Raw genomic sequence first — 26,925 nt, forward strand, 5'->3', positions numbered from 1 at the left:
TATACATGAAAAAGCATGAACAGTTTGCTCGTTGGTCTAGGTGTATGATTCTCGCTTAGGGTGCGAGAGGTTCTGGGTTCAAATACCGGAGAGGCCCATCTTCTCAGGTTCTTTTAAATCTCATGGTTCCATTATCTTATTGATGTCAAAAGCATCAAGTGAATTTTGCTTTTGCCAATCCATCAAAAAAGTATATAAAGATGTAGCCACCTTTATCTTGACTGTTTCTCCGCCGAGACGGGCGTTTAGTCACGCTAAGGCGATAGCTGAGTTTAATCACAGGTAGGCGCGTTGAGGCGAACTAGATACTCATCATGCATTACACATCTCCACCACTGTGAGGCTAATGCTCCACTAATCCAGTACTTTCGATCGTACAGTATAGCAGCGGATTGATCTACAGCTCTGGCAATACTGTAGGCGTAACGGGAGGCGGTGGAAAAAGTATGGAGTACTGTATGTGTATGGAGACGCAACTACAGTAATTGTGTAAAAGGAAGAATGTACAGGACAATGTATAAACACCGTGCTTTTAAAATACATGAGCGTCTGGGAATGGAGGGCTACAGTAGCTAGCAGGAGGCGGTGGAAAATACCGTGCTTTACAAATGCGAGCGTCCGAGTCCTCTAAGGCATAAACCAACACCAATGGGGTGGGGGCCGGGCGCTGTTTGCAGTACTTTCACACATGAAATTGTGAGTCTCTCATGAGGCATCGTGGGCTAGGGATGACGGCTCCCACCTCCCACGCCAGGGGTCCAGGGTTCAAGACGTGATGTGCCTTCTTTTTTTTTTTTTATTGTAATAATACACTGTATTATTTTATTTACATTGTAAGACAGTCAATGGAAAGGTGCACACAAGTTACATATAAATCAGAGTACATCTGCAGGAGCGATTCTTTACGCTAAATGCAACTAAACAGCGGGAATGAAATGAGGGTATTCTGACACTACTAACTGAGCAAAACAGTACTGTAGATCTTCAGCGTTTGTGTATTGCACATGACCTGAATTCCCTCCCTGTGCAGGCTCCCAGGGTGGAAGGGCGATGGGGGTAGGGGGAGATGATGGGAAATACTGTACTGTGCCTTTGAAATGCAATTACATGAGCGTCCGAGTCCACTACGGCATACTGTAAACCAACACCAATGGGAAGGAAATGCCAACCATTTTTTTTATGTGTTCCCGTGACATTCATTTAAAAAAAAAAAAATTCTCTCTAATACATCCAATGGAAGGATGCACACAGGTTTCACATACATCAAAGTACATCTGCAGGAGCGATTCTTTATGCTAAATGCAACTGCACAACGGCAATGAGTAGAAATGAGTGTATTCTGACGCTACTAAGTGAGCAAAACAGTACTATACAGTAGATATTTGGCGTTTGTGTATTGCACATGACCTGAATTCCCTCCCTGTCTACTGCATGATCTGTGCAGGCTCCCAGGGGGGAAGGGCAATAGGCTAGCAGGAGGCGGTGGAAAATACCGCGCTTTACAAATGCGAGCGTCCGAGTCCTCTAAGGCATAAACCAACACCAATGGGGTGGGGGCCGGGCGCTGTTTGCAGTACTTTCACACATGAAATTGGGAGTCTCTCATGAGGCGTCGTGGGCTAGGGGTGACGGCTCCCACCTCCCACGCTGGGGGTCCAGGGTTCAAGACGTGATGTGCCTTCTTTTTTTTTTTTTATTGTAATAATACACTGTATTATTTTATTTACATTGTAAGACAGTCAATGGAAAGGTGCACACAAGTTACATATAAATCAGAGTACATCTGCAGGAGCAATTCTTTACGCTAAATGCAACTAAACAGCGGGAATGAAATGAGGGTATTCTGACACTACTAACTGAGCAAAACAGTACTGTAGATCTTCAGCGTTTGTGTATTGCACATGACCTGAATTCCCTCCCTGTGCAGGCTCCCAGGGGGGAAGGGCGATGGGGGTAGGGGGAGACGATGGGAAATACTGTACTGTGCCTTTGAAATGCAATTACATGAGCGTCCGAGTCCACTACGGCATACTGTAAACCAACACCAATGGGAAGGAAATGCCAACCATTTTTTTTATGTGTTCCCGTGACATTCATTTAAAAAAAATTTTTTTCTCTCTAATACATCCAATGGAAGGATGCACACAGGTTTCACATAAATCAAAGTACATCTGCAGGAGCGATTCTTTACGCTAAATGCAACTGCACAACGGCAATGAGTAGAAATGAGTGTATTCTGACGCTACTAAGTGAGCAAAACAGTACTATACAGTAGATATTCGGCGTTTGTGTATTGCACATGACCTGAATTCCCTCCCTGTCTACTGCATAATCTGTGCAGGCTCCCAGGGGGGAAGGGCAATAGGCTAGCAGGAGGCGGTGGAAAATACTGTGCTTTACAAATGCGAGCGTCCGAGTCCTCTAAGGCATAAACCAACACCAATGGGGTGGGGGCCGGGCGCTGTTTGCAGTACTTTCACACATGAAATTGGGAGTCTCTCATGAGGCGTCGTGGGCTAGGGGTGAAGGCTCCCACCTCCCACGCTGGGGGTCCAGGGTTCGAGACGTGATGTGCCTTCTTTTTTTTTTTTAATTGTAATAATACACTGTATTATTTTATTTACATTGTAAGACAGTCAATGGAAAGGTGCACACAAGTTACATATAAATCAGAGTACATCTGCAGGAGCGATTCTTTACGCTAAATGCAACTAAACAGCAGGAATGAAATGAGGGTATTCTGACACTACTAACTGAGCAAAACAGTACTGTAGATCTTCAGCGTTTGTGTATTGCACATGACCTGAATTCCCTCCCTGTGCAGGCTCCCAGGGGGGAAGGGCGATGGGAGTAGGGGGAGACGATGGGAAATACTGTGCCTTTGAAATGCAATTACATGAGCGTCCGAGTCCACTACGGCATACTCAAAACTAAGGGAAGCACAAAGTACATTAACTACGTTGAATGCCTGGAACGCACGACATCTGAGACGCACAACGTCTGAGACTCACGACGTCTGAGACGCTCATTGAGCATAAGGACGGTGTCATGGCTGCTGGAAGGGACCGTCCTTACTCTATGGGTGAGCTGCGTCTCCTCGTTTGCTGGTGGGACAGAACTCTCGCCAGCAACGAGGAGAAAATGAGGGCGTACCGGAGGGCCAGCAGGGACATCCTCCGGAGGTATAACCGGAGGAGAACGGTGAGGTCACTCCAGAGGAGATGGAGTGACCTCGTTAGGAGGACCCCAAGACGCCTGCAGGCCATAAGGGATTGTAAGTACAGTACATTACTGTAGATTACTGTACTTTAAGTTACTGTAGTTACAGGTACAGTACATTATAGCAGGGGCTGCTGTAGCAGCAGGTATCCGGTCTATACAGCACTGTATTTGTGGTAAACAAATGGTTAAACAAGGACCAAACATTAACCCGGGTCAAAAGGTCAATTTGTTTTTTGGTGTCGACCTAGATGGTGCGGCTTTTGAAATTGGTTGACACCAGTTACTGTAGGTTGACATGGTCGTTAAGTTGACATGGAAGAAGATCGACATCAGTTTTACAAAAACAATTATTACTTTTTTAAACTTGTATATACAGTATACAGTAGTTCTTTACAATCCACGTGGTCTACGATTGTGCAGTGTACAGTATCATGCAGTGTACAGTATATGCAGTGTATCACAGTGTATCGTGCTGCGTAATTGCAGCGTGTCATGCAGTGTACATTCAATATATGGTATTGTGCAGTGAGTGTAATGCATAGTGAATCACATCATGCAGTGTACTGTATACACATGTGGTACTGTAATTGCAGTTTTTTGTGCAGTGTACATTGTATCATATTTTGCAGGGAAATGTTGTCGTATCACGCAGTGCATACAGTATGCAGTGTCGTGCAGTGCATTGTGTGGTTTAATTGCAGTGTGTCATGCAGTGTACCTGCAGTGTATTGTGCAGTGTATCGTACATTATCATTCAGTGTAACGTGCAGCTGTAATTGCAGTCTCCTGCCTCCCACGCTGAGAGTACCGATTTTTATACCCAAAGTTCAAGTACAGTAACTATTTTTTTAGTAGATTTGTGTTTCAGATAGTACAGTGTTCTAAGGGACGTTACTGTGGTAGAAATTATTCTAAGGGGTGTTACAGTGGCCTAATGTGTTCTGACGTGCATTACTCTTGCATAATGTGTTATAAGGTTCATGACTGTGGCAGATCTCTACTTTGTGACGTAATGTGGATATACTACTGCACTACTGTGACGTACAGTATAGTAACGTGAATAAGGTGCTCTACTGTGTGACACAACGTGAATCAAGGACAGTACTGTGACGTGAATACGGTGCTCTACTGTGTGACACAACGTGAATCAAGGACAGTACTGTGACGTGAATAAACTGCACTACTGTGACATGACGTGAATAAGATGAATTCAGGTGAGTGCTGCATCATCTGTCATGGAATCAATTTATACTGTAATGAACAGTACTGAGATGGTTAAGGGTGGGAGGGCTGCATGCTGATGTGTGTCATAATGTTTATAAGGGCAATGCTAATGTGTGTAACAGTCGCACCAGACTATAAAGGTAGTGTTCTGTCTAATACCCTGGACCTACTGTACTGTAGCGATACTGTAAGTGTACTGTATGTCACATTTAGAAATGTCCCCCTTAAGTTTTGAAGACAGTACAGTACACTATGCCCTCCTGAGTGATTAGGTGCAGGGTACTAGAATGAACAATTCCATTGATTGTGATGTCATTAAGATGCTGTCAATGTTGAATTTCATTGACTGTACAGTATGCTGCCATTATACTGTATATATATTTTTACAGGGCTGGTAGCAAGACGGCACAGGAGGCGGAACAGGCGCCGCCAAGCTGGTAAGTATTGTCAAATACAGTAGTGTACAGTACATAGTGATTTCTATAGTCCCACCCCCCTGTCCTGACCATCACAGATAACTCGCTGCAATCCGGATGGGAGAGAGGGTGGGACACTTCCTGTGAGATCTGGTTGCCCGTGATGTTAAGAATGTCTGTTTACAAAACTAACTGTAAATATTAAACACACAGTATAAATAACATTGTAGATAGCTGAATACCCGTGCTGCGCTACGGGATGAGGATGGTAAATTACAGTGATAGTTGTTTGTTAATTTACGTTTGACAGCTTCACTTACAGCACTGTTATTTTTTTTTTCTCGCAGTACCACCACCATCACCACCACCGACCACCACCACCACCTGCGCTGCCAGGTATTGTGTAACGAGAATTCTGGTGCGACTGTCATCGTTACACTACTGTACATGTGTCCTGGATACTGTATAGTACATGTTACAAATTGACAGCTTCACTTACAGCACTGTTGTTTTTTTCCTCACAGTACCACCACCACCACCACCACCACCTGCACTGCCAGGTATTGTGTAACGAGAATTCTGGTGCGACTGTCATCATTACACTACTGTACATGTGTCCTGGATACTGTATAGTACATGTTACAAATTGACAGCTTCACTTACAGCACTGTTGTTTTTTTTCTCACAGTACCACCACCACCACCACCACCACCACCACCACCTGCGCTGCCAGGTATTGTGTAACGAGAATTTTGGTGCGACTGTCATCGTTACACTACTGTACATGTGTCCTGGATACTGTATAGTACATGTTACAAATTGACAGCTTCACTTACAGCACTGTTGTTTTTTTTCTCACAGTACCACCACCACCACCACCACCACCACCTGCACTGCCAGGTATTGTGTAACGAGAATTCTGGTGCGACTGTCATCATTACACTACTGTACATGTGTCCTGGATACTGTATAGTACATGTTACAAATTGACAGCTTCACTTACAGCACTGTTGTTTTTTTTCTCACAGTACCACCACCACCACCACCACCACCACCACCACCTGCACTGCCAGGTATTGTGTAACGAGAATTCTGGTGCGACTGTCATCATTACACTACTGTACATGTGTCCTGGATACTGTATAGTACATGTTGCAAATTGACAGCTTCACTTACAGCACTGTTGTTTTTTTTCTCACAGTACCACCACCACCACCACCACCACCACCTGCGCTGCCAGGTATTGTGTAACGAGAATTCTGGTGCGACTGTCATCGTTACACTACTGTACATGTGTCCTGGATACTGTATAGTACATGTTACAAATTGACAGCTTCACTTACAGCACTGTTGTTTTTTTTCTCACAGTACCACCACCACCACCACCACCACCACCGTCTGACCAGCAGAGCTCCGGAAGTGGTAATCATTATTTTTGTTACAGACACACTAGTTTCCTACAGTATTACTGTAATTTTTTTATTTTACAATACTTGTTATCTTGTACACACAGACCGCCTCGTTATTGATACGGAGCCAGAGGAGGAGGAGGAGGAAATGGGGGAGCCTTCAGGCCAGCCTGGTAAGAATTGTAATCTACTGTACAGTACTCTACTGTACTGTATTGTACATTTATTATTTATTGATTTATTAACAGTACCAATGGCTTGGGTTTGCATGACCAGTGGTCAGGATTCCAGCAGTCAAGTGACCGACAGCGGTATCCTGATTGCAGAAATCCCATTGACTTTTCTTTTTGTTTTTTTTATATTCAACACAGATGTCACTTACGTGGACTCTGAGTCGGAGGAGGAGCCACAGTATAGTAAGTACAGTAGGATTTTCTCAAGCCCATTCTTAAAAGTATTGACCAAGTCCACTGTTATTACTTTTCAGGCAGGGAATTCGAAACGTACAGTATTTCCCTCACTGTGAAGACCCCTTTTCGCCTCTGTATGCGAAATCTCCTCTCCTCCAACACGAGTGACTGTGCACGTGTCCTCTGTGTCGATCTTATCAAAAACAGTTCCTCTGTATTGTCCCCTTACTGTATATATTTGTAAAGGTTAATCATGTTCCCTCTTAATCTCCTCTTTTCCAATGTAAACATGCCTAGCCTAGCAAGCCTTTCCTCGTATTCCAGCTTCTCAATCCACTTGATCACTTTGGTCGCCCTCCTCCTAAACCTTTTCTAGTTCCACGATATCCATTTTGTAGTATGGTGCCCAAAATTGTGCATCCTACCCACCCTCCACTAGCCTAAACCTCCAATCATACTCTGAATCCAGACTCTGCATTCTGAATGTCGGGATCCAGACAGCAGGTGTTTTAAATACAGGTACAGTACAGTACTGTATGTCCCCTACCACTGGATAATCATTCTGCTCCTACTGTATTATGAATATCTCTCTGCCTCCTGTAGCACTGTACTACTGTAGACTACTGTGCAATTTTGTAGTAACTGTACTCTACTGTATTTTGTTTATAATCTTTTTTTTATTTTCCACTCAGTAATTATTGACAGTGAGGAGGAAGAGGAAGAGGAAGAGGAGAAGCCCTCTCCCGAACTTGGTAAGTAAACTGCAGTATTGTACTGTACTGTACTATACTGTACATTGTGTTAAACCAATGCATTGGGTTTACGTGACCAGCAGTCAGGATTCCAGCGTTCAGGCGACAGACAGTGGCATCCTGATTGCAGCAATCCCAACAGGGTGAGATACGGTATCCTAAACCTCTTCCACTAACCCCTAAATCTGGCCTCGACATTCTCGTCTCTGTGTGCAAAATCTACTCTCCTCCAACCTGACTGAATTTTTGTTATACTGTATTCAACACAGAATACAAAAGTACAAAAGTATACAGTATTTCATGTAATTTTTGTTTTCACAGGCCCTACACTGTCACAGGCCGTGGTGGAGGAGGAGGAGTACTCCCTGTCCCCCACCACACTGCACCCATCAAGTAAGTCCAGTCTGGTACATCTTGACTCTATAGAGCCAGTTTGAGCAAGGAGAGATTGATTGCTTCTTTTTTTGGTGGTGTCCCAAACCAATCAGTCATTTCAGCCAGAGTCGTGTGGCAGACCCTGTGGCTGAAATGATGGGTTTGTTAAAGTGTGCATGTCCTGTTTATACAACACAACGGTGGGAGTGCCCAAGGACAATTCCATCTTGCGCCTCTTTTTTTTTTTATTTATCTTTGCATCATGTGATGTTTGTGGCAAATTTTTATAAGTGCCATCCTGTCTGACACTGCAGTGCCACTCCTAGATGGGCCAGGTGTTTGTGCCGCCCTCTTGGGTTACTTACAGTAGCTTAGTCATCCAGCGACCTCGTTGCACATTTTAGGACTAAAAATAATATTGTGAGGTGTGAGGTGGAAATTATGGTTATTGCGGTTAATAATACTATAGGCTCAAAATTTCACACAAATTCTATGATTTAAGCTGTTTTTGAGTTTTTTTTTTTTTTTAAAACACGTCCAAATCCAAAACCAAACCACAAAACCCGAAAAATTTCCGGTGCACATCTCTAGTTTTAATAAAGTCCAGGAGGGAAACATTCTCCTAATGAAGACACTGCAAGCAATAGGACACGAGGATGTGCACAGAGACTGGAGGGGGGCGAGGTTCAGGGGGAATTTTAAGAAAAATTACTTCACAGAAAGTGCAGTGGACAAGTGGAATAGCCTCCCATCAGAGGTGATAGAGCCTAAAACAGTAGAGCTACAGTATTTAAACATGCATGGAAGAGACATACATAAGGATATCCTTACAAAGAAATAAGGATCAAATAAGGTTTGATGTAAAAAAAAAAGGGTAAAAAAAAGAGGCAGATTAGATGGGCAAAGTGGTTCTTACAGTGTTTGTAGTCAAATTCTATGTTTCTGTATGCAGACCCTCCAACATGACCCGCCGCACTGCTCTGTTTCTAGACTTCGCCTCTTAATTTATGATTTCCATCACCTGTGTTGAACTAGTTAAATGATAAGAATGCTGTTTCTTCACAGGTGATGGCAATAATAAATTAAGAGGGAAGTCCAGAACCAGAGCATTTTGTACCTAGTGGGGCGGGTCATGTTGGAGGGTATGTGTATTTCCTGGAATTAACCTTTTTTTCTCATTAATGTTTTTTTTCACAGGCCCTACACTGGAACAGGCCACTGAGGAGGAGGAAGATGATGATGAGGCGGCATTTAGTGGTAAGAATTATTACTGACATTGATCTGATGCCATCAGAGTAGCACTTTTCATCAGATTTTTCTGGCAAATGCGTAGAAATCTGATGACAATTGTTTTTGTTTGAACTGGTGATATTGCCCACACAGTAGCAACCGATCACATTCCACATTAACATTTACAGTATCTAGTTACACTTACAGACGATAATACAGTACAGTAGGTAATATTTGATTGGTTGCTACTGTATGGACAACATCACCTGTTCTAAAAAAAACACCCATCTTACTAAATTTTTCTCTCTCTCTCTCTCTCTCTCTCTCTCTCTCCCCCCTTGTCACTGTCTCTCCATTCATCTCTCTCTCTAGATACTGTCAGTGATGAATTTCCCATTAGGTACGAGAGGCACGTACTGTACCTATTGGTGGCATCTGTTTGGGGGCCTCAGTTGGATGCTTACAGTATGCTAATACTGTCATCCCAAAAATTAAGTAATCCCAAAAAGTAAGCAGACTTGCTGTGTGGATCGTCTCCGACCTTTGCGAAATCTCCTGATAATTTGCTCTCTGTTTCTGCCTTTGAAAACTTCTGCTAGGTTCACGTGTTCCAGCTCATTGACACAGTTTCGTCATACAGTATTTGACCGGTAATTCTTTCATTTACGGTTTACAATTATTTATATACGTAAATGATGAATGTCCCTGTGCATTGCTCCCTGGCCTGTACAATTTATCCCGGGGTATTTTAAAATCTCTCACTCCATATTTGAGCGCTGCCACGTGCTGTGAGTCCACGGTCGGCGGCCATTTTGTCAGGTTGCTAAGCGATCCAGCTCGGTATACCGTAATGTGCATAGACCTCACTTATCCCGGTGTAATTGAGCTAGGGGATTGTGACGCTCCTTCAGCAGTGCCCCCTGGACTGTAAAATGTATGCCATACTGTATCTCACTACATATCCGAGCGCTGCCACGTGCTGGGAGTTCACGGTCGGCGGCCATTTTGTCAGGTTGCTAAGCGATCCAGCTCGGTATACCGTAATGTGCATAGACCTCGCTTATCCCGGTGTAATTGAGCTAGGGGATTGTGACGCTCCTTCAGCATTGCCCCCTGGACTGTAAAATGTATGCCATACTGTATCTCACTCAATATCCGAGCGCTGCCACGTGCTGGGGGTTCACGGTCGGCGGCCATTTTGTCAGGTTGCTAAGCGATCCAGCTCGGTATACCGTAATGTGCATAGACCTCGCTTATCCCAGTGTAATTAAGCTAGGGGATTGTGACGCTCCTTCAGCATTGCCCCTGGCCTGTAAAATGTATACCATACTGTATCTCACTCCATATCCGAGCGCTGCCACGTGCTGGGGGTTCACGGTCGGCGGCCATTTTGTCAGGTTGCTCAGCGATCGAGCTCGGTATAACGTAATGTGCATAGACCTCGCTTATCCCGGTGTAATTAAGCTAGGGGATTGTGACGCTCCTTCAGCATTGCCCCCTGGCCTGTAAAATGTATGCCATACTGTATCTCACTCCATATCCAAGCGCTGCCACGTGCTGGGGGTTCACGGTTGGCGGCCATTTTGTCAGGTTGCTCAGCGATCGAGCTCGGTATAACGTAATGTGCATAGACCTCGCTTATCCCGGTGTAATTAAGCTAGGGGATTGTGACGCTCCTTCAGCATTGCCCCCTGGCCTGTAAAATGTATACCATACTGTATCTCACTCCATATCCGAGTGCTGCCACGTGCTGGGGGTTCACGGTCGGCGGCCATTTTGTCAGGTTGCTCAGCGATCGAGCTCGGTATAACGTAATGTGCATAGACCTCGCTTATCCCGGTGTAATTAAGCTAGGGGATTGTGACGCTCCTTCAGCATTGCCCCCTGGCCTGTAAAATGTATACCATACTGTATCTCACTCCATATCCGAGCGCTGCCACGTGCTGGGGGTTCACGGTCGGTGGCCATTTTTAGTGTGCATAGAACTCGCTTATCCACATAGGCCCCTGTGTTTTTAACTACTATATTGAGATGCACATTTCTAGGCCTACAGTATTTAATATACAGTAAGCAGCATTGTTGTTAGGCAATAATTGAAGAATTTACATACAGTACTGACATGTACTGTATGTAATGCTTGTACATCATGTCAGTCGACCCTTATGCTGTACACTACTGTAAGTCTCACAGGGCCCATGCACTTCCAAGGAGGGTTATTTACTGTACTGTATCTGTTTCATACAGGAAACTAATTGCAGTCCATAACACTGAAGTGGTATTTTCAGTACTGTACAGTATACAATACTTAAATTTGAACATCAGGTACTGGATAGTAAACATGTACAGTATTAACTTCTATCATAAAACTCTTATGCATTTTCAGATGTGTAAATTTTAGACTACAGTATTCACAAATGTTTTTTCTCCATACAGGAATTATAGTTGGACAACATGCCAGTAACTATCAACAAAACGATGAGCAAGATAATCGCCAACATGAAAAAAGAAAATAAAACCATCAAAGAGATCCATGCATGGCTCAAGGAAAGTGGCATTATAGTCACTTTAGAAACGGTGCGCTATCATGCATTCGAGAGAACAACGCCCAGATTTGTATTTCCTACAAAATGCACATGGTACGTACTGTACACTACTGTAATGTTTAAATGACTTGCTTTATACCATAGACAATTTTTTGGAAATAAAATAAAAACTTCATCTATTGTAACTGTGATTGTGCTGTTCATGAATTCATATTTTTCATACTGTATTGTACTGTAGGAGAGTGCAACAAATTGTGGAGGAACTAACTCGTGAGGATGATGAGCGTACTGCTTTGCAAATAAAACGAATTCTCCATTCCAAGTATGACCTGGACATATCGGCCACCAGCATCAGAAGGATGCGACGGAAAATGGGATGGACCTTTGGCGCAACAAGGTAAAATACTGAAAGCAGTATAAACCATACAGTAAATGCACTGTTAATAATCCCTTGATACGTGATATAACAATGCCATAAATCATTATACAGAGTGTGTACTTTATACTATATACAGTATGTGTGTGTATATACTGTATATATTCTATCCCAAAAGAGATACCTACTGTATAGGCACTCAGAGACAGCAATGAAGCATTGCCGGCTTATTGTGATGATTACATACTGTATACTGTGTGTGTGTGTGTGTGTGTGTGTGTGTGTGTGTATGTACAGTATGTATATATATATTACTCTGTATGTACCTTAATGTATGTACAGTTTAATGTATACAGTAGGTATATAATACAGTATACTGCACATACAGTCTACTGTATATACAGTAATCTGTAAATCTGTAATTTCATAACTGTATCTGATTTTATTATTTTTGGCTCTTCACAGGATATCTCCAATGATAAGAGATGTGAATAAAGAAAAGAGAGTGGAACAGGCACGGCGATGGATTGAGAGTGGTGAAACATTTGATGATGTCATTTTCACAGATGAATCGTCTGTTGCCCTTGAGCGGTTCTCCAGAATGTCATTCAGGAAACGTAACCATATCTCATTAAAACCACGCCCAAAGCATCCATTGAAAGTCCATGTATGGGGAGGCATATCACGATTAGGAGCTGGTCCCCTATTATTTTTCGAAGGTACAGTACTATACTTTATTCTGTGCCTGTGTTCTGTAAAAATACATGCTGTACTGTAGAGTACATGTAACTGCACAATAAAAGGAGTTGCTTATTAATGAACAACATTTTTTGATTTCTGTAGGGATCATGGATAAGAAATTTTTCCAAGAAACAATAGTAGAGGAATGTATGGTGCCATTTGTGAATAAATATTACCCAACTCACCATAGGATATTCCAAGACAATGATCCTAAACACTCCGCCTCAGCCAAATTTATGGAAGAGAAAGGTATGAATTGGGAACGCACACCACCAGAGTGAGTATTCTTTCAACAGTGTACAAGTAAAATTTTGGATAGCACTCTAGTACTGTAAATTTATTTTTTTGTTTAATAAACAGTACAATATTGTATGTTTAATTTTCTCTATTTACTGTAATGTCATTAATTTTTTCTATACGCTTTTTTTTTATTTTTATATAGATCACCAGACATGAACCCAATCGAATTAGTGTGGGCTCAATTGAAGAGGTACATTAGGAGTGTTGCAAAGCCAACAACAAAACAGCAACTGTTGGATGGGATAAAGAAATTTTGGCTAGAAGTACTCACACCTGAACATTGTAATAATTATATAAATCACCTGTATAAAGTATTACCTGTTGTAGTCGAAAGAAATGGTCAAGCCACAAATATGTAGTTCTGTACTGTATTTTCTGTTTAAAATTTAAAATTGGTGCATTATTAAAAAAAATTATAAAATTGCCTTTGTCTGATTATTGCATAAACTAATGTAGAATATTATACAGTAGTAATGTTATTGATGTGTATGAACAGTTATTTTCAGTTTTATAAGTCCTGAATAAGAGTACTGTACATTTTGATCAGTGCAGTACATGGAATCGGATGTTGTAATACTTTTTTTTACATTAATATTGATGCTTTTCCAATAAATATTCAATTTTACAGTATGGTACGGTACAGTACATGAGGGTACCTGTACAGTATGATACGTCATTATGGGGGAGAAATACTGTATCCACTAAATGTACAGTAAAATGTTTTTTTCTTATTACAAACACACAAATGCATCTCAGATGGAAATATGCTATACACAGCAGACAGCTTATGGTGACAGAACTTCCCTACTGTATCCCCACCCATAGTCGTGGTATATTTTAGATTGCCTAATGAGACACTCCTGCAGCATTGCCAATGATTCATGTAAAACCTGTGTGCAAACAGTATCTGTATTGAATGCAAAGTACAGTAAGAGTACAGTATACAGTATTATCAGAGCCAAACCTGACCAACATGATGCCCTAGGCTAGATTTTGGCTGATGCCCTCTTGCACAGATGCTACGTAGTTCCGCCTCTAACCCTGCACCCCTTTCCCAGCACCATCACCCATTTTGGCGCTCCTACCCCCTATAATCTAAATAAGAACAATGTGCACATTTAGTGCCAGCCCAAAACAGTGTACAGTATGTTCTTGCTGGGAAGGGGCATGGTAACACAATAATACCCGAAGATGAAATGACACAACACAGTACTGCAACTTTATTCACATTATATCGTGCAGTGGTGTCTCTTATTCTCATTACATAATATCATAGTACCACATTACTCCTAACAGTAATGCCCCTTATTCACATTACACCCCACCACATTCATCTTTATTTACATTAGACCACAGGTTCTCAAACTCAGTCCTCAGGACCCCACACAGTGCAGGTTTTGCAGGTCTCACAGAATCACAAGTGAAAAAATTAGCTCCACCTACTGTATGGACCTTCTAAAATGTGTCAGTTAGTAATTAATACACCTGTGCACTTGCTGGTTTACCTGCAAAACATGCACTGTGTGGGGTCCTGAGGACCAAGTTTGAGAACCACTGCATTAGACCATGCAGTAGTGCCCTTTCCTTATGTTACACCAGAAAATATTGTAGTACACCTTATACACATACAGTACAGTAATGCCACACATTAGTAATGCATTTCATATTTACATTTTCTGATTTAATTTCATATAGCCGCAGTCACTCACAGAATATAGGCATGTACTGTAGCATCTCATTTTATTCAGCAGAAGCTGATTATTCCCGTTTGGCTAGTTTGCCGCCTCTGTACAGTATATTACAATAGAAAAAAGTTATAGTGTCAGTGAAAAAAGCACCTCATGACAGATACTGTACACAAGCTCATGTCTAAATACTGTATACTGTAAGCAGTGACATTAAGGGGTACAGTATATGCAATTGCGGTCGAGTTCCGGCAGGAATACGGAAAAAATGGACACGGGATCCCCCATCTTTTTAGAACCAGCACCGGGCTCTGCGCCTGGTCCTGGTGCAAAAAATAAGGGGGACAAAAAAGCGTAGGGGTTCCCCATATTTTTTGAACCAGCACTGGGCTCCACTAGCTGGACAGATAATGCACAGCCGGGGGACACTTTTATACCGGTCCCTGCGGCCATGGAATTAAATACCCAACTAGTCACACCTGGCCGGGGTACCCTGGAGGAGTGGGGGCCCCTTAAATCAAGGGGACCCCCCCTCCAGCCACTCAATTATCTCTATCGCCCCTGTGTATTGTAGCTAGGGGATTGTGACGCTCCTTCAGCATTGCCCCGTAGCCTGCAAAATCTGTGCTGTTATTTGCTTCATAGCTGAGTGCCTCCTAGGAGCTAGGAGTCACAGGCGGGAGCCATTTCAATTGAGTCTGCCCTGCTATAGAATTGTATGTGTACAGTACCGTACGGTGCATAGAACCGTTACAGTAGAAACTCTCCTGCAGCTTTGGCCTGCTTTATGTAAAACTTGTGTTTTGTCAGTTTGCTATGCGATCGAGCCCGGTGTAACGTACTGTAATGTGCATAGACCTCGCTTATCTCTGTGTATTTTGGCTAGGGGATTGTGACGCTCCTTCAGCATCGCCCCGTAGCCTGCACAGCTTATGCCATTTCTCATTCCATACCCGACTGCTGCCTGCCACGAGGTGGGGGTTCAGGAGGTGGGGGTTCAGGGGTAGTGGTCATTTTGACAGTGTGCTATGCGATTGAGTCCGGTGTACCATAATACTGTATGCAATCCTACAGTAGCTTATCCCCATCGCCACTGTGTATTTTGGCTAGGGGATTGTGACGCTCCTTCAGCATTGCCCCATAACCTGCACAAGGGTTCAGGGGCGGCGGCCATTTTGCCAGTGTGCTATGTGATCGAGTCCGGTGTACCATAATGTGCATACTGTGTATTTTAGCTAGGGGATTGTGACGCTCCTTCAGCATTGCCCCATAGTCTGTACAATCTGGACTATTACTTGCTCCGTAGCCTAGGGCCTCTGTGGGGCAAGGAGTCATAGGTGGTAGCCATTTCTATTCAGTCTGCCCAGCTACAGAATTGTATGTGTACTGTACGGAGCATAGAACCTTAACCTGCATAGAACCTGCACATTATGGTACACCGGACTCGATCGCATAGAACCGCTCATGCAGCTTTGCCCTGGTTTATGTGAATAAAAAAAATAATAAAGTGTCTGAAAAAAACTAACATGCATTCGTACTTAAGGAATCAAACCCGGGACTCTGAGTATAGGAAGGGAAACACTTCACCACTTCGCCGCAGACAAATGTATAAATCCATTGGTTTTGATTATGCTGTAATGGCTACGGGATTAGGACGATAACATACTGTACAAAATTCCTAATCTTGAGAGGCAATAGTGAACTTGTAATACACATCCATTTGCGACAGTGTACACTACTGGTTTTACAGTATGTTTTGTCTGCGGTACTTGGACGCTCACATACAGTATTCATAAAGTATTGTAGATGGATCATATACTGTATGCTGTACTATTTGCGTCGGTGTCGTATATACAGTACTGTATTAAATAATGCAGCGTAATGAGTATTTACTGTATGCAGCGTAATGAGACGCCTTAGTAAAGTAGTCCTTATTATGTATTTCAGTATTGTATTTTACGGGAGACCACACGCATGCGCAGTGGTGATTGTAAAAAGCGACATCTGGTGGCTGATCGCAGGTATTACACGTAAAGGTAACGCCAAACGCCATGTCTGCCTCCGTGCGATTAGGTACGCCTCTCTGTGACTAGGCGCGCCTCCCTACGCTGCATATGCTCGATCGGGACAAACGCCTCAGCCACTCAAGATAAAGGTGGCTACATCTGTACTTATGCATATTTAGTAAACTGTCAACCATTTGGTGGTATATTGGGTATACTGTAGATTCCATTTTGTCTAAGTAACCTCGAGTGGCTTCAAAGAAGTCTCATTTTGACAAATTAAAAACTATCAAAATGAAATTACAGGTTTTTCTCTTACCTTGCTTTTTTCTAAGAAACAATGAGTGGCTTAAAAGAATAGGCTCTTTTTGACAAACAAAAAGGTCAACAATTAATTGCAGGTTTTTGTTTTTTTCTTTCTTCTTGGTCTGTATGCTTAAGTTGCACACAGTATGAGACAAGTCTTAGGTTCCAACTATCAGAAAAGTTCAAACTCTATAGGAACCCCTAAATCTTGGCACTGAACTTTCCAAATATGCATACTTGGACAAAAATTTACCTTAAGGAAACATTTTAGCTATGCTACCAATACATTTTTTAATTGTTATGGTATTTTTAAAATGTAACATCTTTTTTTCCAGCTTATTGCATTTTTTTATTAAATAATTTGAGTTTTACTTTAAAAATGGTAAAATCTGAATAAGAAATTATTTAGCTTGTGGCTTGTTTGTCTGGGTGTATGATTTTTGCTTTGGGTGCAAAAGGCCCCAGGTTCATATCCTGGATGAGCCTGTTTTCTTAGGTTCTTTAAAAGTGCTTAGTTCTATTATCTGATAGTATTTTAAAATACTTACCAATGTATTCCAACAGCTTCACTTCCAAATTCATTAGTATACATGAATAAGCATGAACAGTTGGCTCGTTGGTCTAGGGGTATGATTCTCGCTTAGGGTGCGAGAGGTCCCGGGTTCAAATCCCGGACGAGCCCATCTTCTCAGGTTCTCTTAAATCCAATGGTTCCATTATCTGATTGATGTCAAAAGCATCAAGTGAATTTTGCTTTTGAAAATCCATCAAAAAATATATACTTATGCATATTTAGTAAACTGTCAACCATTTGGTGGTATATTGGGTATACTGTAGATTCCATTTTGTCTAAGTAACCTTGAGTGGCTTCAAAGAAGTCTCATTTTGACAAATAAAAAAATGTCAAAATGAAATTACAGGTTTTTCTCTTACCTTGCTTTTTTCTAAGAAACAATAAGTGGCTTAAAAGAATAGGCTCTTTTTGACAAACAAAAAGGTCAACAATTAATTGCAGGTTTTTTGTTTTTTTCTTTCTTCTTGGTCTGTATGCTTAAGTTGCACACAGTATGAGACAAGTCTTAGGTCCCAACTATCAGAAAAGTTCAAACTCTATAAGAGCCCCAACATCTTTGGACTGAACTTTCCAAATATGCATACTTGGACAAAAATTTACCTTAAGGAAACATTTTAGCTATGCTACCAATCCTTTTTTAAATTGTTAAGGTATTTTTAAAATGTAACATCTTTTTTCCAGCTTATTGCATTTTTTTATTAAATAATTTGAGTTTTACTTTAAAAATGGTAAAATCTGAATAAGAAATTATTTAGCTTGTAGCTTGTTGGTCTGGGTGTATGATTTTTGCTTTGGGTGGAAAAGGCACCAGGTTCATATCCTGGATTAGACTGTTTTCTCAGGTTCTTTAAAAGTGCTTAGTTCTATTATCTGATAGTATTTTAAAATACTTACTAATGTATATCAACAGTTTCACTTCCAATTTCATTAGTATACATGAAAATGCATGAACAGCTGGCTCGTTGGTCTATGGGTATGATTCTCGCTTAGGGTGCGAGAGGTCCTGTGTTCAAATCCCGGACAAGCCCATCTTCTCCGTTTTTTTTTAAATCCCATGGTCTGATTGATGTCAAAAGCATCAAGTGAATTTTGCTTTTGAAAATCCATCAAAAAATATTTACTTATGCATGTTTAGTAAACTGTCAACCATTTGGTGGTATATTGGGTATACTGTAGATTCCATTTTGTCTAAGTAACCTTGAGTGGCTTCAAAGAAGTCTAATTTTGACAAATAAAAAACTGTCAAAATGAAATTACAGGTTTTTCTCTAACCTTGCTTTTTTCTAAGAAACAATGAGTGGTTTAAAAGAATAGGCTCTTTTTGACAAACAAAAAGGTCAGCAATTAATTGCAGGTTTTTGTTTTTTCTTTCTTCTTGGTCTGTATGCTTAAGTTGCACACAGTATGAGACAAGTCTTAGGTTCCAACTATCAGAAAAGTTCAAACTCTATAGGAACCCCTAAATCTTGGCACTGAACTTTCCAAATATGCATACTTGGACAAAAATTTACCTTAAGGAAACATTTTATCTATGCTACCAATAAATTTTTTAATTGTTATGGTATTTTTAAAATGTAACATCTTTTTTTCCAGCTTATTGCATTTTTTTATTAAATAATTTGAGTTTTACTTTAAAAATGGTAAAATCTGAAGAAGAAATTATTTAGCTTGTGGCTTGTTGGTCTGGGTGTATGATTTTTGCTTTGGGTGGAAAAGGCCCGAGGTTCATATATTAGATTAGACTATTTTCTCAGGTTCTTTAAAAGTGCTTAGTTCTATTATCTGATAGTATTTTAAAATACTTACTAATGTATATCAACAGTTTCACTTCCAATTTCATTAATATACATGAAAATGCATGAACAGTTGGCTCGTTGGTCTAGGGGTATGATTCTCGCTTAGGGTGCGAGAGGTCCCGGGTTCAAATCCCGGACGAGCCCATCTTCTCAGGTTCTTTTAAATCCCATGGTTCCATTATCTTATTGATGTCAAAAGCATCAAGTGAATTTTGCTTTTGCCAATCCATCAAAAAAGTATATACTTATGCATATTTAGTAAACTGTCAACCATTTGGTGGTATACTGTAGATTTCATTTTGTCTAAGTAACCTTGAGTGGCTTCAAGAAGTCTCATTTTGACAAATAAAAAACTATCAAAATGAAATTACAGGTTTTTCTCTTACCTTGCTTTTTTCTAAGAAACAATGAGTGGCTTAAAAGAATAGGCTCTTTTTGAAAAACAAAAAGGTCAACAATTAATTGCAGGTTTTTGTTTTTTTCTTTCTTCTTTTTCTGTATGCTTAAGTTGCACACAGTATGAGACAAGTCTTAGGTTCCAACTATCAGAAAAGTTCAAACTCTATAGGAACCCCTAAATCTTGGCACTGAACTTTCCAAATATGCATACTTGGACAAAAATTTACCTTAAGGAAACATTTTAGCTATGCTACCAATCCTTTTTTAAATTGTTATGGTATTTTTAAAATGTAACATCTTTTTTCCAGCTTATTGCATTTTTTTATTAAATAATTTGAGTTTTACTTTAAAAATGGTAAAATATGAATAGGAAATTATTTAGCTTGTGGCTTGTTGGTCTGGGTGTATGATTTTTGCTTTGAGTGGAAAAGGCACCAGGTTCATATCCTGGATTAGCCTGTTTTCTCAGGTTCTTTAAAAGTGCTTAGTTCTATTATCTGATAGTATTTTAAAATACTTACTAATGTATTCCAACAGTTTCACTTCCAATTTCATTAGTATACATGAAAAAGCTTGAACAGTTTGCTCGTTGGTCCAGGGGTATGATTCTCGCTTAGGGTGCGAAAGATCCCAGGTTCAAATCCTGGATGAACCCATCTTCTCCGCTACTTTTAAATCCCATGGTTTCATTATCGGATTGATGTCAAAAGCATCAAGTGAATATTGCTTTTGAAAATCCATCAAAAAATATATACTTATGCATATTTAGTAAACTGTCAACCATTTGGTGGTATATTGGGTATACTGTAGATTCCATTTTGTCTAAGTAACCTTGAGTGGCTTCAAAGAAGTCTTATTTTGACAAATAAAAAAATGTCAAAATGAAATTACAGGTTTTTCTCTTACCTTGCTTTATTCTAAGAAACAATAAGTGGCTTAAAAGAATAGGCTCTTTTTGACAAACAAAAAGGTCAACAATTAATTGCAGGTGTTTTGTTTTTTTCTTTCTTCTTGGTCTGTATGCTTAAGTTGCACACAGTATGAGACAAGTCTTAGGTCCCAACTATCAGAAAAGTTCAAACTCTATAAGAGCCCCAACATCTTTGGACTGAACTTTCCAAATATGCATACTTGGACAAAAATTTACCTTAAGGAAACATTTTAGCTATGCTACCAATCCTTTTTTAAATTGTTAAGGTATTTTTAAAATGTAACATCTTTTTTCCAGCTTATTGCATTTTTTTATTAAATAATTTGAGTTTTACTTTAAAAATGGTAAAATCTGAATAAGAAATTATTTAGCTTGTAGCTTGTTGGTCTGGGTGTATGATTTTTGCTTTGGGTGGAAAAGGCACCAGGTTCATATCCTGGATTAGACTGTTTTCTCAGGTTCTTTAAAAGTGCTTAGTTCTATTATCTGATAGTATTTTAAAATACTTACTAATGTATATCAACAGTTTCACTTCCAATTTCATTAGTATACATGAAAATGCATGAACAGCTGGCTCGTTGGTCTATGGGTATGATTCACGCTTAGGGTGCGAGAGGTCCTGTGTTCAAATCCCGGACAAGCCCATCTTCTCCGTTTTTTTTAAATCCCATGGTCTGATTTATGTCAAAAGCATCAAGTGAATTTTGCTTTTGAAAATCCATCAAAAAATATTTACTTATGCATGTTTAGTAAACTGTCAACCATTTGGTGGTATATTGGGTATACTGTAGATTCCATTTTGTCTAAGTAACCTTGAGTGGCTTCAAAGAAGTCTAATTTTGACAAATAAAAAACTGTCAAAATGAAATTACAGGTTTTTCTCTTACCTTGCTTTTTTCTAAGAAACAATGAGTGGTTTAAAAGAATAGGCTCTTTTTGACAAACAAAAAGGTCAGCAATTAATTGCAGATTTTTGTTTTTTCTTTCTTCTTGGTCTGTATGCTTAAGTTGCACACAGTATGAGACAAGTCTTAGGTTCCAACTATCAGAAAAGTTCAAACTCTATAGGAACCCCTAAATCTTGGCACTGAACTTTCCAAATATGCATACTTGGACAAAAATTTACCTTAAGGAAACATTTTATCTATGCTACCAATACATTTTTTAATTGTTATGGTATTTTTAAAATGTAACATCTTTTTTTCCAGCTTATTGCATTTTTTTATTAAATAATTTGAGTTTTACTTTAAAAATGGTAAAATCTGAAGAAGAAATGATTTAGCTTGTGGCTTGTTGGTCTGGGTGTATGATTTTTGCTTTGAGTGGAAAAGGCCCGAGGTTCATATACTGGATTAGACTATTTTCTCAGGTTCTTTAAAAGTGCTTAGTTCTATTATCTGATAGTATTTTAAAATACTTACTAATGTATATCAACAGTTTCACTTCCAATTTCATTAATATACAGTTGGCTCGTTGGTCTAGGGGTATGATTCTCGCTTAGGGTGCGAGAGGTCCCAGGTTCAAATCCTGGATGAACCCATCTTCTCCGCTACTTTTAAATCCCATGGTTTCATTATCTGATTGATGTCAAAAGCATCAAGTGAATATTGCTTTTGAAAATCCATCAAAAAATATATACTTATGCATATTTAGTAAACTGTCAACCATTTGGTGGTATATTGGGTATACTGTAGATTCCATTTTGTCTAAGTAACCTTGATTGGCTTCAAATAAGTCTCATTTTGACAAATAACAAACTGTCAAAATGAAATTACAGGTTTTTCTCTTACCTTGCTTTTTTCTAAGAAACAATGAGTGGCTTAAAAGAATAGGCTCTTTTTGACAAACAAAAAGGTCAACAATTAATTGCAGTTTTTTCTTTTTTTCTTTCTTCTTGGTCTGTATGCTTAAGTTGCACACAGTATGAGACAAGTCTTAGGTTCCAACTATCAGAAAAGTTCAAACTCTATAGGAACCCCTAAATCTTGGCACTGAACTTTCCAAATATGCATACTTGGACAAAAAATTACCTTAAGGAAACATTTTAGCTATGCTACCAATACATTTTTAAATTGTTACGGTATTTTTAAAATGTAACATCTTTTTTTCCAGCTTATTGCATTTTTTTATTAAATAATTTGAGTTTTACTTTAAAAATGGTAAAATCTAAATAAGAAATTATTTAGCTTGTGGCTTGTTGGTCTGGGTGTATGATTTTTGCTTTGGGTGGAAAAGGCCCCAGGTTCATATCCTGGATAAGCCTGTTTTCTCAGGTTCTTTAAAAGTGCTTAGTTCTATTATCTGATAGTATTTTAAAATACTTACTAATGTATTCCAACAGTTTCACTTTCACTTTCATTAGTATACATGAAAAATGCATGAACAATTGGCTCGTTGGTCTAGGGGTATGATTCTCGCTTAGGGTACGAGAGGTCCCGGGTTTCAAATCCTGGACGAGCCCATCTTCTCAGGTTCTTTTAAATCCCATGGTTCCATTATCTGATTGATGTCAAAAGCATCAAGTGAATATTGCTTTTGCCAATCCATCAAAAAAGTATATACTTAAGCATATTTAGTAAACTGTCAACATTTGGTGGTATATTGGGTATACTGTAGATTCCACTTTGTCTAAGTAACCTTGAGTGGCTTCAAAGAAGTCTCATTTTGACAAATTAAAAACTGTCAAAATGAAATTACAGGTTTTTCTCTTACCTTGCTTTTTTCTAAGAAACAATGAGTGGCTTAAAAGAATAGGATCTTTTTGACAAACAAAAAGGTCAACAATTAATTGCAGGTTTTTTTTTTTTTCTTTCTTCTTGGTCTGTATGCTTAAGTTGCACACAGTATGAGACAAGTCTTAGGTTCCAACTATCAGAAAAGTTCAAACTCTATAGGAACCCCTAAATCTTGGCACTGAACTTTCCAAATATGCATACTTGGACAAAAATTTACCTTAAGGAAACATTTTAGCTATGCTACCAATACATTTTTAAATTGTTATGGTATTTTTAAAATGTAACATCTTTTTTTCCATCTTATTGCATTTTTTTTATTAAATAATTTGAGTTTTACTTTAAAAATGGTAAAATCTGAATAAGAAATTATTTAGCTTGTGGCTTGTTGGTCTGGGTGTATGATTTTTGCTTAGGGTGGAAAAGGCCCCAGGTTCATATCCTGGATAAGCCTGTTTTCTCAGGTTCTTTAAAAGTGCTTAGTTCTATTATCTGATAGTATTTTAAAATACTTACTAATGTATTCCAACAGTTTCACTTCCAATTTCATTAGTATACATGAAAAAGCATGAACAGTTGGCTCGTTGGTCTAGGTGTATGATTCTCGCTTAGGGTGCGAGAGGTTCCGGGTTCAAATACCGGACGAGCCCATCCTCTCAGGTTCTTTTAAATCCCATGGTTCCATTATCTTATTGATGTCATAAGCATCAAGTGAATTTTGCTTTTGCCAATCCATCAAAAAAGTATATACTTATGCATATTTAGTAAACTGTCAACCATTTGGTGGTATATTGGGTATACTGTAGATTCCACTTTGTCTAAGTAACCTTGAGTGGCTTCAAAGAAGTCTCATTTTGACAAATAAAAAACTGTCAAAATGAAATTACAGGTTTTTCTCTTACCTTGCTTTTTTCTAAGAAACAATGAGTGGCTTAAAATAATAGGCTCTTTTTGACAAACAAAAAGGTCAACAATTAATTGCAGGTTTTTGTTTTTTTCTTTCTTGGTCTGTATGCTTAAGTTGCACACAGTATGAGACAAGTCTTAGGTTCCAACTATAAGAAAAGTTCAAACTCTATAGGAACCCCTAAATCTTGGCACTGAACTTTCCAAATATGCATACTTGGACAAAAATTTACCTTAAGGAAACATTTTAGCTATGCTACCAATACATTTTTTAAATTGTTATGGTATTTTTAAAATGTAACATCTTTTTTTCCAGCTTATTGCATTTTTTTATTAAATAATTTGAGTTTTACTTTAAAAATGGTAAAATATGAATAAGAAATTATTTAGCTTGTAGCTTGTTGGTCTGGGTGTATGATTTTTGCTTTGAGTGGAAAAGGCCCAAGGTTCATATCCTGGATAAGCCTGTTTTCTCAGGTTCTTTAAAAGTGCTTAGTTCTATTATCTGATAGTATTTTAAAATACTTACTAATGTATTCCAAAAGTTTCACTTCCAATTTCATTAGTATACATGAAAAAGCATGAACAGTTTGCTCGTTGGTCTAGGTGTATGATTCTCGCTTAGGGTGCGAGAGGTCCCGGGTTCAAATACCGGACGAGCCCATCTTCTCATGTTCTTTTAAATCCCATGGTTCCATTATCTTATTGATGTCAAAAGCATCAAGTGAATTTTGCTTTTGCCAATCCATCAAAAAAGTATATACTTATGCATATTTAGTAAACTGTCAACCATTTGGTGGTATATTGGGTATACTGTAGATTCCATTTTGTCTAAGTAACCTTGAGTGGCTTCAAAGAAGTCTCATTTTGACAAATAAAAAACTGTCAAAATTAAATTACAGGTTTTTCTCTTACCTTGCTTTTTTCTAAGAAACAATGAGTGGCTTAAAAGAATAGGCTCTTTTTGACAAACAAAAAGGTCAACAATTAATTGCAGGTTTTTGTTTTTTTCTTTCTTCTTGTTCTGTATGCTTAAGTTGCACACAGTATGAGACAAGTCTTAGGTTCCAACTATCAGAAAAGTTCAAACTCTATAGGAACCCCTAAATCTTGGCACTGAACTTTCCAAATATGCATACTTGGACAAAAATTTACCTTAAGGAAACATTTTAGCTATGCTACCAATACATTTTTAAATTGTTATGGTATTTTTAAAATGTAACATCTTTTTTTCCATCTTATTGCATTTTTTTATTAAATAATTTGAGTTTTACTTTAAAAATGGTAAAATCTGAATAAGAAATTATTTAGCTTGTGGCTTGTTGGTCTGGGTGTATGATTTTTGCTTTGAGTGGAAAAGGCACCAGGTTCATATCCTGGATAAGTCTGTTTTCTCAGGTTCTTTAAAAGTGCTTAGTTCTATTATCTGATAGTATTTTAAAATACTAATGTATTCCAACAGTTTCACTTCCAATTTCATTAGTATACATGAAAAAGGATGAACAGTTGGCTCGTTGGTCTAGGGGTATGATTCTCGCTTAGGGTGCGAGAGGTCCCGGGTTCAAATCCCAGCTGAGCCTATTTTCTCAGGTTTTTTTAAATACCATGGATCCATTATCTGATTGATGTCAAAAGCATCAAGTGAATTTTGCTTTTTCCAATCCATCAAAAAAGTATATACTTAAGCATATTTAGTAAACTGTCAACCATTTGGTGGTATATTGGGTATACTGTAGATTCCACTTTGTCTAAGTAACCTTGAGTGGCTTCAAAGAAGTCTCATTTTGACAAATTAAAAACTGTCAAAATGAAATTACAGGTTTTTCTCTTACCTTGCTTTTTTCTAAGAAACAATGAGTGGCTTAAAAGAATAGGCTCTTTTTGACAAACAAAAAGGTCAACAATTAATTGCAGGTTTTTGTTTTTTTCTTTCTTCTTGGTCTGTATGCTTAAGTTGCACACAGTATGAGACAAGTCTTAGGTTCCAACTATTAGAAAAGTTCAAACTCTATAGGAACCCCTAAATCTTGGCACTGAACTTTCCAAATATGCATACTTGGACAAAAATTTACCTTAAGGAAACATTTTAGCTATGCTACCAATACATTTTTAAATTGTTATGGTATTTTTAAAATGTAACATCTTTTTTTCCAGCTTATTGCATTTTTTTATTAAATAATTTGAGTTTTACTTTAAAAATTGTAAAATCTGAATAAGAAATTATTTAGCTTGTGGCTTGTTGGTCTGGGTGTATGATTTTTGCTTTGAGTGGAAAAGGCACCAGGTTCATATCCTGGATTAGCCTGTTTTCTCAGGTTCTTTAAAAGTGCTTAGTTCTATTATCTGATAGTATTTTAAAATACTTACTAATGTATTCCAACAGTTTCACTTCCAATTTCATTAGTATACATGAAATATGCATGAACAGTTGGCTCGTTGATCTAGGGGTATGATTCTCGCTTAGGGTGCGAGAGGTCCCGGGTTCAAATTCCGGACGAGCCCATCTTCTCAGATTCTTTTAAATCCCATGGTTCCATTATCTGATTGATGTCAAAAGCATCAAGTGAATTTTGCTTTTGAAAATCCATAAAAAAT

The 26,925-nt window shown here is 39.0% G+C and overlaps 5 non-coding genes across 5 annotated transcripts; all 5 read left to right on the forward strand.

Annotated features, from left to right (window-relative positions):
* Window positions 1-17,602: 17,602 nt before the first annotated feature.
* Window positions 17,603-17,674, forward strand: TRNAP-AGG (transfer RNA proline (anticodon AGG)). The gene has a single exon. It is a non-coding gene; the product is annotated as a tRNA-Pro (tRNA).
* Window positions 17,675-19,434: 1,760 nt separating this feature from the next.
* Window positions 19,435-19,506, forward strand: TRNAP-AGG (transfer RNA proline (anticodon AGG)). The gene has a single exon. It is a non-coding gene; the product is annotated as a tRNA-Pro (tRNA).
* A 2,653-nt stretch (window positions 19,507-22,159) lies between these two features.
* Window positions 22,160-22,231, forward strand: TRNAP-AGG (transfer RNA proline (anticodon AGG)). Its single transcript has one exon. It is a non-coding gene; the product is annotated as a tRNA-Pro (tRNA).
* Window positions 22,232-25,838: 3,607 nt separating this feature from the next.
* Window positions 25,839-25,910, forward strand: TRNAP-AGG (transfer RNA proline (anticodon AGG)). Its single transcript has one exon. It is a non-coding gene; the product is annotated as a tRNA-Pro (tRNA).
* Window positions 25,911-26,760: 850 nt separating this feature from the next.
* TRNAP-AGG (transfer RNA proline (anticodon AGG)) lies at window positions 26,761-26,832 on the forward strand. Its single transcript has one exon. It is a non-coding gene; the product is annotated as a tRNA-Pro (tRNA).
* The last annotated feature ends 93 nt before the right edge of the window (window positions 26,833-26,925 follow it).

Source organism: Pseudophryne corroboree, chromosome 3, assembly GCF_028390025.1.
Source record: "Pseudophryne corroboree isolate aPseCor3 chromosome 3, aPseCor3.hap2, whole genome shotgun sequence".
NCBI lineage: Eukaryota > Metazoa > Chordata > Amphibia > Anura > Myobatrachidae > Pseudophryne > Pseudophryne corroboree.